The sequence below is a fragment of the Phyllobates terribilis genome, unplaced genomic scaffold (assembly GCF_046119375.1).
Source record: "Phyllobates terribilis strain yellow unplaced genomic scaffold, ASM4611937v1 Scaffold_455__1_contigs__length_1453912, whole genome shotgun sequence".
NCBI classification, from domain to species: Eukaryota; Metazoa; Chordata; class Amphibia; order Anura; family Dendrobatidae; genus Phyllobates; species Phyllobates terribilis.
Genome location: NW_027363215.1, coordinates 1127992 through 1140090, shown reverse-complemented (window position 1 = coordinate 1140090; position 12099 = coordinate 1127992).

Here is a 12099-nt window from a genome sequence, read left to right as displayed (position 1 = left end):
AGGATTGAGGGGAGGGCCAGCATATATACCAGGATTGAGGGGATGGTCAGCATATACACCAGGATTGAGGGGAGGGCCAGCATATATATCAGGATTGAGGTTAGGGCAGCATATATACCAGGATTGAGGGGAGGGCCAGCATATATACCAGGATTGAGGGGAGGGCAGCATATATACCAGGATTGAGGGGAGGGCCAGCATTTATACCAGGATTGAGGGGAGGGCCAGCATATATACCAGGATTGAGGGGAGGGGCAGCATATATACCAGGATTGAGGGGAGGGCCAGCATTTATACCAGGATTGAGGGGAGGGCCAGCATATATACCAGGATTGAGGGGAGGGGCAGCATATATACCAGGATTGAGGAGAGGGCCAGCATATATACCAGGATTGAAGAGAGGGCCAGCATATATACCAGGATTGAAGGGAGGGCCAGCATATATACCAGGATTGAGGGGAGGGCCAGCATATATACCAGGATTGAAGGGAGGGCCAGCATATATACCAGGATTCAGGGGAGGGCCAGCATATATACCAGGATTGAGGGGAGGGCCAGCATATATACCAGGATTGAAGGGAGGGCCAGCATATATACCAGGATTGAGGGGAGGCCCACCATATATACCAGGATTGAGGGGAGGGCCAGCATATATACCAGAATTGAGGGGGGGCAGCATATATACCAGGATTGAGGGGAGGGGCAGCATATATACCAGGATTGAGGGGAGGGGCAACATATATACCAGGATTGAAGGGAGGGCCAGCATATGTACCAGGATTGAGGGGAGGGCCAGCATATATACCAGGATTGAGGGGATGGTCAGCATATACACCAGGATTGAGGGGAGGGCCAGCATATATATCAGGATTGAGGTTAGGGCAGCATATATACCAGGATTGAGGGTAGGGCCAGCATATATACCAGGATTGAGGGGAGGGCAGCATATATACCAGGATTGAGGGGAGGGCCAGCATTTATACCAGGATTGAGGGGAGGGCCAGCATATATACCAGGATTGAGGGGAGGGCCAGCATATATACCAGGATTGAGGAGAGGGCCAGCATATATACCAGGATTGAAGAGAGGGCCAGCATATATACCAGGATTGAAGGGAGGGCCAGCATATATACCAGGATTGAGGAGAGGGCCAGCATATATACCAGGATTGAAGAGAGGGCCAGCATATATACCAGGATTGAAGGGAGGGCCAGCATATATACCAGGATTGAGGGGAGGGCCAGCATATATACCAGGATTGAAGGGAGGGCCAGCATATATACCAGGATTCAGGGGAGGGCCAGCATATATACCAGGATTGAGGGGAGGGCCAGCATATATACCAGGATTGAAGGGAGGGCCAGCATATATACCAGGATTGAGGGGAGGCCCACCATATATACCAGGATTGAGGGGAGGGCCAGCATATATACCAGGATTGAGGGGGGGCAGCATATATACCAGGATTGAGGGGAGGGGCAGCATATATACCAGGATTGAGGGGAGGGGCAACATATATACCAGGATTGAAGGGAGGGCCAGCATATGTACCAGGATTGAGGGGAGGGCCAGCATATATACCAGGATTGAGGGGATGGTCAGCATATACACCAGGATTGAGGGGAGGGCCAGCATATATATCAGGATTGAGGTTAGGGCAGCATATATACCAGGATTGAGGGTAGGGCCAGCATATATACCAGGATTGAGGGGAGGGCAGCATATATACCAGGATTGAGGGGAGGGCCAGCATTTATACCAGGATTGAGGGGAGGGCCAGCATATATACCAGGATTGAGGGGAGGGCCAGCATATATACCAGGATTGAGGAGAGGGCCAGCATATATACCAGGATTGAAGAGAGGGCCAGCATATATACCAGGATTGAAGGGAGGGCCAGCATATATACCAGGATTGAGGGGAGGGCCAGCATATATACCAGGATTGAAGGGAGGGCCAGCATATATACCAGGATTCAGGGGAGTGCCAGCATATATACCAGGATTGAGGGGAGGGCCAGCATATATACCAGGATTGAAGGGAGGGCCAGCATATATACCAGGATTGAGGGGAGGCCCACCATATATACCAGGATTGAGGGGAGGGCCAGCATATATACCAGGATTGAGGGGGGGCAGCATATATACCAGGATTGAGGGGAGGGGCAGCATATATACCAGGATTGAGGGGAGGGGCAACATATATACCAGGATTGAAGGGAGGGCCAGCATATGTACCAGGATTGAGGGGAGGGCCAGCATATATACCAGGATTGAGGGGATGGTCAGCATATACACCAGGATTGAGGGGAGGGCCAGCATATATATCAGGATTGAGGTTAGGGCAGCATATATACCAGGATTGAGGGTAGGGCCAGCATATATACCAGGATTGAGGGGAGGGCAGCATATATACCAGGATTGAGGGGAGGGCCAGCATTTATACCAGGATTGAGGGGAGGGCCAGCATATATACCAGGATTGAGGGGAGGGCCAGCATATATACCAGGATTGAGGAGAGGGCCAGCATATATACCAGGATTGAAGAGAGGGCCAGCATATATACCAGGATTGAAGGGAGGGCCAGCATATATACCAGGATTGAGGGGAGGGCCAGCATATATACCAGGATTGAAGGGAGGGCCAGCATATATACCAGGATTCAGGGGAGTGCCAGCATATATACCAGGATTGAGGGGGGGCAGCATATATACCAGGATTGAGGGGAGGGCCAGCATATATGCCAGGATTGAGGGGAGGGCCAGCATATATACCAGGATTGAGGGGAGGGCCAGCATATATACCAGGATTGAGGGGAGGGCCAGCATATATACCAGGATTGAGGGGAGGGCCAGCATATATATCAGGATTGAGGTTAGGGCAGCATATATACCAGGATTGAGGGGAGGGCCAGCATATATACCAGGATTGAGGGTAGGGCCAGCATATATACCAGGATTGAGGGGAGGGCAGCATATATACCAGGATTGAGGGGAGGGCCAGCATTTATACCAGGATTGAGGGGAGGGCCAGCATATATACCAGGATTGAGGGGAGGGCCAGCATATATACCAGGATTGAGGGGAGGGCCAGCATATATACCAGGATTGAGCGGAGGGCCAGCATATATACCAGGATTGAAGGGAGGGCCAGCATATATACCAGGATTGAGGGGAGGCCCACCATATATACCAGGATTGAGGGGAGGGCCAGCATATATACCAGGATTGAGGGGGGGCAGCATATATACCAGGATTGAGGGGAGGGGCAGCATATATACCAGGATTGAGGAGAGGGCCAGCATATATACCAGGATTGAAGGGAGGGCCAGCATATATACCAGGATTGAGGGGAGGCCCACCATATATACCAGGTTGAGGGGAGGGCCAGCATATATACCAGGATTGAGGGGGGGCAGCATATATACCAGGATTGAGGGGAGGGGCAGCATATATACCAGGATTGAGGAGAGGGCCAGCATATATACCAGGATTGAAGAGAGGGCCAGCATATATACCAGGATTGAAGGGAGGGCCAGCATATATACCAGGATTGAGGGGAGGGCCAGCATATATACTAGGATTGAAGGGAGGGCCAGCATATATACCAGGATTCAGGGGAGGGCCAGCATATACACCAGGATTGAGGGGAGGGCCAGCATATATACCAGGATTGAGAGGAGGGCAGCATATATACCAGGATTGAGGGGAGGGCCAGCATATATACCAGGATTGAGAGGAGGGCAGCATATATACCAGGATTGAGGGGAGCGCCAGCATATATACCAGGATTGAGGGGAGGGCCAGCATATATACCAGGATTGAGGGGAGGGCAGCATATATACCAGGATTGAGGGGAGGGCCAGCATTTATACCAGGATTGAGGGGAGGGCCAGCATATATACCAGGATTGAGGGGAGGGGCAGCATATATACCAGGATTGAGGGGAGGGCCAGCATTTATACCAGGATTGAGGGGAGGGCCAGCATATATACCAGGATTGAGGGGAGGGGCAGCATATATACCAGGATTGAGGAGAGGGCCAGCATATATACCAGGATTGAAGAGAGGGCCAGCATATATACCAGGATTGAAGGGAGGGCCAGCATATATACCAGGATTGAGGGGAGGGCCAGCATATATACCAGGATTGAAGGGAGGGCCAGCATATATACCAGGATTCAGGGGAGGGCCAGCATATATACCAGGATTGAGGGGAGGGCCAGCATATATACCAGGATTGAAGGGAGGGCCAGCATATATACCAGGATTGAGGGGAGGCCCACCATATATACCAGGATTGAGGGGAGGGCCAGCATATATACCAGGATTGAGGGGGGGCAGCATATATACCAGGATTGAGGGGAGGGGCAGCATATATACCAGGATTGAGGGGAGGGGCAACATATATACCAGGATTGAAGGGAGGGCCAGCATATGTACCAGGATTGAGGGGAGGGCCAGCATATATACCAGGATTGAGGGGATGGTCAGCATATACACCAGGATTGAGGGGAGGGCCAGCATATATATCAGGATTGAGGTTAGGGCAGCATATATACCAGGATTGAGGGTAGGGCCAGCATATATACCAGGATTGAGGGGAGGGCAGCATATATACCAGGATTGAGGGGAGGGCCAGCATTTATACCAGGATTGAGGGGAGGGCCAGCATATATACCAGGATTGAGGGGAGGGCCAGCATATATACCAGGATTGAGGAGAGGGCCAGCATATATACCAGGATTGAAGAGAGGGCCAGCATATATACCAGGATTGAAGGGAGGGCCAGCATATATACCAGGATTGAGGGGAGGGCCAGCATATATACCAGGATTGAAGGGAGGGCCAGCATATATACCAGGATTCAGGGGAGTGCCAGCATATATACCAGGATTGAGGGGGGGCAGCATATATACCAGGATTGAGGGGAGGGCCAGCATATATGCCAGGATTGAGGGGAGGGCCAGCATATATACCAGGATTGAGGGGAGGGCCAGCATATATACCAGGATTGAGGGGAGGGCCAGCATATATACCAGGATTGAGGGGAGGGCCAGCATATATACCAGGATTCAGGGGAGGGCCAGCATATATACCAGGATTCAGGGGAGGGCCAGCATATATACCAGGATTGAAGGGAGGGCCAGCATATATACCAGGATTGAGGGGAGGGCCAGCATATATACCAGGATTGAGGGGGGGGCAGCATATATACCAGGATTGAGGGGAGGGCCAGCACATATACCAGGATTGAGGGGAGGGCCAGCATATATACCAGGATTGAGGGGAGGACCAGCATATATACCAGGATGTGGGTGAGCACATTCTTTATTTCTGCAGTCTCTTACCCCTGCTCCTGTCTGTGGCTGCTCTATGCTGCCCTCGCCTGCTCTTTGTATCAGTTGTTTGTATCAGTAAAACCTCAATATTTAGGATAAATTGCCGTGTTGGCACTTGGCGATAAATAAGTGGGTTTTGGATTGCAGTTTGGGCACTCGGTCTCTAAAAGATTCGCCATCACTGTTTTAAACCAATCAATGTGCAAATATCAACATTTTTGAGAAAATACAATACATTTGATCAGATGTCAAAAAATATTCTAGAAAAAAAAAATTGTGATCAGAAATCATAAAGAAAAATTAACTCTTTAATACCATTTTTACCAAAAATACATTGTAAAAAAAAAGAAGTGTAATTTTCTACAGTACAATATTTATTTCTATTTTTCTCAAATGAATTTTCATTTTAGGCCCCCCAAAAATTGAAAATCAATGTAAAAAGTGTATTTTAATACAATAAAAAAAATCAGGGTAATTGTTCAGTTGTATTGCCAGTTTTACAGCACGACCCGTAGCGATTTACGATCCCACAGGCCGATGAGCTACAATCTTCCTGAGAAAGGATTCATCAATGTATCAGATGCTTTCTTGCATGTTTCTACATGGAGCAATACACATATGTTCCATGTCCCTTCCTCTAAGAAACCTTCAATGAACCCTGATAGGATCTACAGAGAATAGACAAGACGTCCTTTACAGTGTTACACACTTACTCGATACTCAGTCTAATTTCATCATTCATTTTACTTTCTGCTTATAAATGCATTCATTAAAATAATGAATATCTGCATTGAGGACAGTAGAAGAACTAGTTTGTGTTTGTTCATCAAGATGCATTATCTTGGTCTCGTCTTGGCACTGTTAACTGTTGGTAGGTAGGCAGAGTACTGGAGAGGTTGCTCCCGTCGTTCAGAGAGTTGCTCCGGTGCGGTGTTCTGTTGGTAGACTGACCGCTTTGTTGGTTTGCTATCAGGTGGTGAATCATATCGGTTATGAGATTGAGTTTATGATCCATTTGAGTTACCTACAAATATATAAAAAAAAATTCAAACAAAGAGAATAGCATAGATACAGAGCACACTCCGTACACATTTCACACTACCCATGAGCGCTGCCTGATATTGTAGCTTATCCCTAACCAAATCAATGGGGCACTGAGTTGCAATACCAGACACACCCCATGGACAAGAGAGGCACAGTTTTGGGGAGAAATAAAGTAGATAGATCCTTTAATGCAATATTGGTTAGCCATTTAGACATTGTTGTTTTAATTGAAAACTATAGTTGGTGCGATTCTTTTCGCAGCACTGGGTCCATCAGCCACGTCAGTAATCTTTGGATGCTGGACAGGAGCCTCAAGACCTGCCTTCTACCTTCCAAGATTCCCTGCTTCTCTTCTGATTAGCTGCATCTTTATGGTTACAGCATGATGCATATGTGACATTGCATCAGGCCGGCTAATCAGTAGAACAGCTGTGGATGCCGGGATGTAGGAGGTGGTTCTCAGGGCTCCGATGCAGCCGTCACAGATTATGGATGTGGCTGATGGACTGGGTCCTGCGAATTGACTCGCACCAACTCTATTGGAAACCTTTGTCAGATTGAACTACTTAATGAACTCAGAAAGAGCTTTCTGTCCACATCCATGAAAGTAGTAGCCAACACTTAAAGGGGTTTTCTACTACTCGGACATCTCCTTCTCCATATATATATTTTTGCCCTCAGTAAAATAATAACACCTATACTCCCTTCCAGTGTTCCAGCCGTGTCGGCATTGGCTCTCCTTGGGATCACGTGACATTGTTATGTCAAGTGATCCCTGCTGCCAATCAGCGCTGGCTTCACTCTTCCTGCCTCCAGTTATAGCACATACCTGTACATCCGGAGGAAGTAAGAGCAGCAACATCTCTCACTTCCTCTGGATGTATGCAAGTTGGCCAAAGGCGGGGAGAGTAAAGTCAGCACTGATTGCCCCTAGGAATCATGAGACATAATGTCATGCTGTCACGCAAGGTGTGGGAAAGACTAAGTGCAACACAAAGGGAAAACGGAAAGGGAACCCAGACTAGGGAAAGTGGGGAGTGGAGAACTCCTAGGCTGATCTAGTGTCACCCTGTCTCCACTAATGTCCCTTTATTGGTTCTTCACCAATCGCCGCAAGCATACCTCAGCCTGTCTATCCCTGGCATTAGGCTCAGGCTAGGGAACAGAAAGGATGAGCACTAGTTGATCCCCACTGAACACTAAAGACAACAAGGGGGGACAAACAAGGGAAAATCGCTTAGCTTTACTCGACTCCAGACAAATGCGCACACGTTCTCTAGCACCAGAGAGATAGAAGTACTGCTCTTGCTCAAGCCTTCACAAGGGGCAATGAATATCGCTGGCACCTCCCTCTGGCTCACAACAGGTATTTATACATCCAGGCCAGGGTGTTAATTAGCCCGAGGAAGCTAGCCCCTGGGTCCTAGAGATACATATTCTAAGAAGTTGTCTGTAAGGCCAAATGAAGAGATCTCCTGCAACCAACTGCAGGATGACTGTCTGTCACTTCTGACACACCCATGACACACGCAATCCCCAGGAGAGCCAGTGCAGACACCGCTGGAATAGTGCTGGCACTGGAGTTGAGTATAGGTGTTATTATTTTACTGGGGGACACACATATGGATTGAGATGTAGTTGTCTGAGTAATGGAAAACCCCTTTAAGCCTCCATACACAATAGACTAAGCTAATAGTCTAAGGGGACATCCAGACTCTTCCCTGACAGATGAGGTCAGAGGAGGTAAAATTCAAACTGCCTGACCCTTAATGCCCGACCCTTTTGTTATTCAGGTGATAAGCTGCTGCCAGAGCCGTTTGGCAGTGATTTTCACAGTTCTCCACTTTGAAAACACATGAACATTTAACCAAGCCAAACCTTCTCGTGTATGAGAGTTGGGAGAGGTAGTGGACGGCCGAACCAGCAATCAACGTTCAGTTATTGTGTGTGGCCACCTTAACTTGTGTGTGCAAGTCACAGATGACCACAGGTATTTAGACTCTTTGCAGTGTATGAGCAGCGCTGTAGAATTGGTGTCTGGATGCACCATTATGTATTTTACACTTTTTCAGAGAGTGAGGAATATTCTGTATGTAGTATGTGGTAATTGTCTGTATATCCTGTACTCCATGTGTGTATGTGTAAGTAGTAGCTGTGCATAATATAAATATATATGGTTTTATCTTATTTTCTTACCTTGTCCTCGACACGGTTCAATCTTGACCCAATTGTATTAGAGCCTCGATCTTTCACTTTATCTGGAAATAAATAAAAGTAAAAAAAAGTCATTTTTAAATTTACTATTAGAAATTAGCATTTTTTTGGGTCTACTGGCATTCAACCAAATTTGTGAAACTGTTTACGATTTACAGTTCAGAGAATATAACATGAGAAACGATTTACCTATTTTTCCACAAAGCGATGAAATATGGCATCCTTATTCTGGACAACCTCTTAAAAAAAGGCTTTCCCATTGTTACAAATGACGGCATGTTGCTTGGATTTGCCATCATATGGTGTCAGATTATTACCATTACTATTGTTAATTTCTCTAAAACATAGCATTTATTCCATTTCATAGTGGTAGGAAGTGGAATCTATCCAGAAAGAAACAGCGAGGGCTTCCCCAATGACTGGTCCAGTCTGTAGAGAAAGGAAAAAAATCACTGGTGTAATCAAAAAGTATTTTTATTGAAGAGAAATTCTACCCAAAACTTGCAAACTGTCTCTTCCAGTGCCACCTATTGGAAGTAGCAATCCTAAAAGTCAATATCAACCTTTTAACAAGCCTTTCCACATGATTTAGGATAAATGGGAAACTAGAATCTCAATTTGCAGCCATGGTGTTTCGGGGTGTTGCCCCTCAGCAGTGCAAAGCATGAGATCTGATTTAGCTGTGTGAGAGACTTCAGAAGGAAAAACTTTACCCCTTAGATCCCAGTGAGGAGAGTGAAATGCCAGAGTAAGGAGGCTTATAAACCATGCAATGGCTCCCCGGGGAGCTTACGAGCCTCCTTACACTGGCATTTTTTAGACAAATCATCTTACTTTTCCTCTAAGGATTCAATTTTCTTCCTTTTTTTCTATTATTTTATCACTGTTGATGACTCCCACTGATTTGCTATAGCAATGAGATGTGCACATATATACATATATACAGTTGAAACCAGAAGTTTACATACACTATATAAAAAGACACATATGCATGTTTTTCTCAAAATCTGACATGAAATAAGAATAAACCTTTCCCGTTTTAGGTCAATTAGGATTACCATAATTTTTAATATTTGCCAAATGTTAGAATAATAAGAAAGATAATGTTTTAACCACTTCGCACCAGAGCCTGTTTTTCCCTTCGTGACCGGGCCAATTTTTTCAATTCTGACCACTGTCACTTTATGAAGTAATTACTCTGGAACGCTTCAACGGATTCCCCTGATTCTGAGATTGTTTTTTCGTGACATATTGTACTTCATGATAGTGGTAAAATTTCTTTGATATCACTTGCGTTTATTTGTGAAAAAATCGGAAATTTGGCAAAAATTTTGAAAATTTTGCAATTTTCAAACTTTGAATTTTCATGCCCTTAAATCAGAGAGATATGTCACACAAAATAGTTAATAAATAACATTTCCCACATGTCTACTTTACATCAGCACAATTTTGGAACCAAAATTTTTTTTTTGTTAGGGAGCTATAAGGGTTAAAAGTTGACCAGCGATTTCTCATTTTTCCAACAAAATTTACAAAAACATTTTTTTAGGGACCATATCATATTTGAAGTCAATTTGAGGGGTCTTTATGACAGAAAATACCCAAAAGTGACACCATTCTAAAAACTGCACCCCTCAAGGTGCTCAAAACCACATTCAAGAACTTTATTAACCCTTCAGGTGCTTCACAGGAATTTTTGGAATGTGGAAGAAAAAAATTAACATTTAACTTTTTTCACAAAAATGTTACTTTAGACCTAATTTTTTTTATTTTCACAGGGGTAACAGGAAAAAATGGACCCCAAATTTTTTTGCGCAATTTCTCTTGAGCGCGCTGATACCCCATATGTGAGGGAAAACCACTGTTTGGGCGCACTGCAGGGCTCGGAAGGGAAGGAGCGCCATTAGACTTTTTGAATGTAAAATTTGTCTGAATAATTAGCAGACGCCATGTTGCGTTTGGAGAGCCCCTGATGTTCCTAAACAGTGGAAACCTCCCACAAGTGACACCATTTTGGAAACTAGACCCCTTAGGGAACATATCTAGATGTGAGGTGAGCACCTTGAACCCCAAGGTGCTTCACAGAAGTTTATAATATTGAGCTGTAAAAATAAAATTTTCACATTTTTCCCACAAAAACGTTTTATATCCCTTAATTTTGCATTATCATAAGGGTAATAGGATAAATTGCACCATGAAATTTATTGTGCAGTTTCTCCTGAACACGCCGATACCCCATATGTGGAGGCAAACCACTGTTTGGGCGCACGGCAGGGTTTGAAAGGGAAGGAGCTCCATTTGACTTTTTGAATGTAAAATTTGTTTGAATAATTAGCGGACGCCATGTTGCATTTGGGGAGCCCCTGATGTGCCTAAACAGTGGAAACCCCCCACAAGTGACACCATTTTGGATACTAGACCCCTTAGGGAACTTATCTAGATGTGTGGTGAGCACCTTGAACCCCAAGGTGCTTCACAGAAGTTTATAATATTGAGCTGTAAAAATAAAATTTTCACATTTTTCCCACAAAACCGTTTTTCATCCCTTAATTTTGCATTATCATAAGGGTAATAGGATAAATTGCACCATGAAATTTGTTGTGCAATTTCTCCTGAACACGCCGATACCCCATATGTGGAGGCAAATTACTGTTTGGGCGCATGGCAGGGTTTGAAAGGGAAGGAGCGCCATTTGACTTTTTGAATGGAAAATTTGTTTGAATAATTAGCAGACGCCATGTCGCATTTGGGGGGCCCCTAATGTGCCTAAACAGTGGAAACCCCCCACAAGTGCCACCATTTTGGAAACTAGACCCCTTAGGAAACTTATCTAGATGTGTGGTGAGCACCTTGCACCCCAAGTGCTTCACAGAAGTTTATAATATTGAGCCGTAAAAATACAATTTTCACATTTTTCCCACAAAAAAATGTTTTTCATTCCCTAATTTTGCATTATCATAAGGGTAACAGGATAAATTGCACCATGAAATTTGTTGTGCAATTTCTCCTGAGTACGCCGATACCCCATATGTGGGGGAAAAGCACTGCTTTGGTGTACGGCAGGGTTCGGAAGAGAAAGGAGCGCTATGTTGGCTGGGATAGGTGGCAGACACCATGTCACATTTGAAGAGTCGCTGACATGCCTAAACAGCAGAAACCCCCACAAGTGACCCCATTTTGTAAACTACATCTCTCAAGGAATTCATCTAGGGAAGTAGTGAGTATTTTTTAATTTTTAAATTTATACCATTGGGCAGTGAAAAAAGCATAATTATATTTTTACCACAAAAAAATGTTTTACCCTCAGATTTTACATTTTCACACAGGGCAATGGGTAAAAATGGTGCCGAAATGTGTCACACAATTTCTACTAAAAGTGGCAATACCCCATATGTGGCTGTATTGTACCGCTCAGCCATACGGTGAGATCTGGGGGGACGGAGTGCTATTTGACAATTGGAGAACAAATTATTGTAGAATAGGCATTTGAATTTGGGAGCA